Below are 4,870 nucleotides of genomic sequence, written 5' to 3' on the forward strand. Positions count from 1 at the left end.
AGTCACACACCTGAAAATGTTCACAAGACGAAAACCTGGGGGAAAATGTCAGTTTGGGCTAATCCAAAAGGTTGGTATCAATTTCAACCATTTAAAACCTTTCTTTTGGTATAAATTGTTTCACTTCAAAAGGGGAAGTCATCCCGAGCCAGAGAAACAAACCTCATTTAAAAAACGTCTCTATGGGATGTTTTGACAATGGCAAAACTTGTTTTCCACGTTTTTTGTTTTTTTGGTTTTTTCAGTTGGGACATTCCAAACGCTCCGTTCCACAAAGCTTTGGTTTCACCTTGTCAGCATTTTGAGCAACCCTCCCGCCCCCAAATATTTTGTCAAAAAACTTCCTAATCAGCTCTGCTGTAGCAGTGCAGGCCCTAGACCAGGCCTCTCTGCAGTGCTAAGGCCCCATGACACCATCCTGGGCCTGCAAATTGTGGAAATGGTCACCAGGGTCTAACCACGGCATAAGGAGAGTCCCAAGCTGGTGTAGCGTTCCCCCAACTGCCTTGTCCACCCGCGTCTGCACCCACAGGATCTGAACAATGGAGTGTTAGGGCCAGGGACCGCGCAAATCTGCAGCAGGCCCCGAGCCCTGCTAGTAAAACAGCTGCCCCAGCATTTGTAGGGAAGCCTCTATCTATGCCCTTTGAATAAAATAAAGGGCTGTTTCCATCTGAACAGCAGCTTTCATCCTGTGGGATGCTCCAGACAATGCAAACTGTCTACATTATTATAGCACCGTTAAAATGCAGCTGTCTCCGGGGTGGCGGGTGGAAACCAGGCGTCCTGCAGGCACTACTAGATAATGATATTTTGTGCTTCCACCACACCTTCCACCTCAGGTTCACAACCTGCTTTATAAATCTTAGTTAATATAGCCTCCTGGCAGCCCTTGGAGGGTGGAAAGGAGCGTAGATCCTTTTGCTGATGGGGAAACTGAGGCAGAGAGGGCTCCTATGTGACCGACACAATGAAATTGTCTCTTGCCTCCCAGGCCTTGCTTTAGCCACAAAATCCTCCTTCCTCTTGTGGTAGGAGACTAAGCTTTGGCCCAGGGTGCTAGTCAAACCCTGCCGTTACAAGAAGTGTCAGGGGAGCTTTCCTGTCCACGTCAAGGAGACAGGAGCTTAGGGACCAAAGTCAGATCTGACAGACCTGACATAGTGATCCGCAAGGGACTCCTCTCCCTTGAAAGGGAGAAGGGCTCTGAGGCCGCTACTGGGGTTTGAATCTGAGATTCCAGCCAGGCTGGATGCTGCAAGCCTGACGCTCACATCCTTAAATGTTGGCCCTGGGGCTACCTCAGCCTTTGCTTTAATGGCTGCAGCTCCTTCCCAAGGTACATGCCTGTCTCTTCCAGGATCCAGTTCCCGACTGGGTGCAGCCCAGCTGCTGTCACAGTAGCGACTTTGCAGAGTTAATGAAATCTTGCAGGGATGCTGCACTGCAGACAGATAATGGTAGTAGCTAGGTGGAGCCAACTGCCTCCTCCTAAGCCCCAGAGCAACTGCAGATCCACAGGGGGCTACACCAGCAGGGCTGATTCCCTGTATCACCCCAGGGGTGCATTTCAAAGGGGACGTGAAGACACTGACTTCATCACACTGGCAGCCCGGGCCCGCCAGCCTTATTCCCAATCACCCCAACCTGGGGTCTTTCCAGCTGATTGTTTTGCTGGAGGTTGGGGTGGAGTATTTGGTGTCTGATCCCATGCAGGGCCTTCTAATCTATTCTCCATGGGTTATTATACTGTGCTTATCACCTTTGCATCTGAGCAACATGATCCACATCAGTCACGTGTTGTTTGTTCTCTCTGCCTCTCCCTGGAGGGAGATGCAGATGGTGTGGAGTGTCTTGCTCTGGAAGGTTTATTGTTGTTGTTAAATATCCCTGTTGCTGTGTGTTTATATTAGAGAAGGCAAGGTCAAAGAAATGCCTTTAGTACTGATGGAAGTGTTCACCTGTGCAGAGAGCCCCTGGGCTGCACAGAAGGGGCTTCGGATGCTGGAGATCACTGTACTGCCAATCTCAAGCACTGGAAGAACAGGAACCAGGCCCCCAGAAATCATGAGACTGGTTTAGAAAAAATACAGAGTCGGGATTTTTCTTTGCCTTCTGGTTCTGACCTGTTAGACTGCACTTGGAGGTGGGACAGGGGGTGAGAGGTAATAGGAGCCTATATAAGAAAAAGCCCCCAAAATTGGGACTGTCCCTATAAAATCAGGACATCTGGTCATCCTACCACGAGGGCTAGAAACTTCCTTTTCTTTTTTAAAGCTGAGATTCCCACATAATCACATAATTCCAGGAGCTGGGGCTGCAAGAGAAACACCAAATAGCAAACTATCAACTGTCTGTCAAAAAAATCAGAAGGGTCGGAGACAGTGGAACCACTCTAGTACAAACCCTGATGGAGAAAGGGGACGGCTTCTGCAGCTTGTCCCTCCCCAGAGCCCTCCCCAAGGCTATTCAGTTAGATCCTGCTTCAGTAGGATGGATGTGGCAGCAAGGTGCCTCTTTGGATGCTCATTGATCCTCAGCAGGTGATGATGGATTAGCCCAGCCTGGGCAGCCCATTTGTTTGCCACAGCTGGGATTTTGTCAACAGCCAGAGACAGTCTCCAGGGGAGATGGCAAACCTTGGCTGCAGGGTCCATCTGAGACATGCTTGAAGGTCTTAGGACAAGGCTACTTCTAATCCTAACTGCAAAGGAAGGGCCCATGACTCCCCTGAAGGAAGTGCTAGAGTGAAATGTCCAGATCACAGCACCCCCTCTTCTAATTCCCCTGTTTGCCAGACTTCCCCCTACTCAGCAAATCATCCTAATAACGCACTCCGAGGGTCGCACCCCCTCCTGACCCTCAACAGGCGGGACATGACCCACTGAGACCTGGAAAAGGAGGCTGGGGCAGCGGAGCCAGGAGAACAAATCAAACAGCTGCCAGTAGCATTTGCAGATGTGGTGGGGCTCAGACAGACCCGTTGCAGTGGAATCCCCTACAATAAATAGTCCAGGGGTTGAGGGACTGGCCTTCGACTTAGAAACCCATGTTCCCTTCCCTTTGTTGAAATTACTTAGATTCTCTGTGGGATAATAGCACTGCCCTACTTCCCAGAGGTGTTGGATGGACAAATACATAAAGACGGTGAGGGGCTCAGGCCCTATGGTGATGTGGGCTGTATAAGTAGCTAAGATAGGCAGCAAACTGAAACATGATAATAGTATTGCCAGTCTCAAGCATTAAATAAATCAGGAGAGTTTTAAAAAACGAATACTGTTTGGAGTTCTTTTTATTTGGCTTTGAGGGTTTAACCCTTTATCCTTTAGCCTCACATTTTCATGCTTTTCTTTGCAATAATGAGGGTGAGAAACCTGCTATTTTTTTAAATGAAAGCTGAAGTCTTCATGTGATCCTGATTCTAGGAGCTGGGGCTTTAAGAAAAGCACCGAATAGCATGAGACGTGTGATAAAATTACAAAAGTTAACAACATGGTGGTAAGCTCCTATGAAACTCCTGGTGATTCTTCCATCAGCATCAGCATCATCTGACGAAGTGGGTATTCACCCACGAAAGCTCATGCTCCAAAACATCTGTTAGTCTATAAGGTGCCACAGGATTCTTTGCTGCTTTTGCATCATCATCATCGTAATACTTTGCCTGTCCACAGCAGCTTCCATAAAGCCCACTTCATACATTAACAAAGTTCCAGGAAACGAATAAGGACCATGTAGGGTGACCAGACAGCAAGTGTGAAAAATCCGTACAGGGGATGGGGAGTAATAGGAGCCTATATAAGAAAAAGACCCCAAAATCTAGATTGTCCCTATAAAATCAGGACATCTGGTCACCCTAGGACCATGTCAACCATTACCAGCTGGGTGAAAGACATCAGCTCTTCGCAGGACTGGCGCTAGAGTTTTTCGTGCCCTAGGCGCATGGCCATTTCGCAGCCCTGTGCGCCGCTCCTGCGGCTCCAGTGGAGCTGCCGCAGCCGTGCCTGCGGGAGGTCCACAGGAGCCGCGCGGGACCAGCGGACCGTCCGCAGACATGCCTGCGGCAGCTCCACCAGAGCCGCAGACCAACCGACCCTCCGCAGGCACGACTGCGGCAGGTCCACCGGAGCCGCCTGCCACCCCTCCCCCGCTAAATGCCACCCCCCGAAAATCCTGGCGCCCTAGGCGATTGTCTAGTTTGCCTCAATGGAAGCGCCGGCCCTGGCTCTTTGGCACCAAACAGTACCTAACTGATTAGGAAAAGAACACTGTATCCAGCTGAAATTGCTGAGGGGCTTCAGAGAGGTAATTCCCTCCTGCCTAGGCCACCAGGCCTAATATCGCTGCTCTTACAGGTCATGCCATGGGATCTTTTCTAACTTCAGCAGGATCTGCTTTACATCCCCTTGCCCCAAAGCTGCCCCACCAGCCTAGCACTCACTGACGCACGATATACTGGGGTGTTGCTTCAGTATTGGTGCAGAAAAAAGAGAGCCACCTCCCCAGTCACCCTCACCACTTCCAGCACCACCTCCACCCTCCCTTGAAGGTCTCCCTCCCAGATGCCGCCATAACTTAGCTCAGCCCTGCTCAGTGTGTAAGATCCCAGCAGCACAAGCTGGGGTGGCCCATGAGAGCCAGAGGAGAACCTCATGAAATCTGTGCTAGAACCAGCCAGAAAGAAGTTCCCCCCCTCCTTTTGGCAATTTTACCAAGGCAGGTGGGCTGTGGGGGCGGCAGGGGTCTCATTTATGTATCACGCTCCCCTCACACGGCAAAGTGAAGCTTCTGCGATTTCTAGAAACAATCTGGATTTCCCAGGGCATCCCAGATCCAGCTTGAATCCACAGATCCATATGAAAACTCCTTAGAT

This window comes from Gopherus flavomarginatus, chromosome 7, assembly GCF_025201925.1.
Source record: "Gopherus flavomarginatus isolate rGopFla2 chromosome 7, rGopFla2.mat.asm, whole genome shotgun sequence".
Classification (NCBI taxonomy): domain Eukaryota; kingdom Metazoa; phylum Chordata; order Testudines; family Testudinidae; genus Gopherus; species Gopherus flavomarginatus.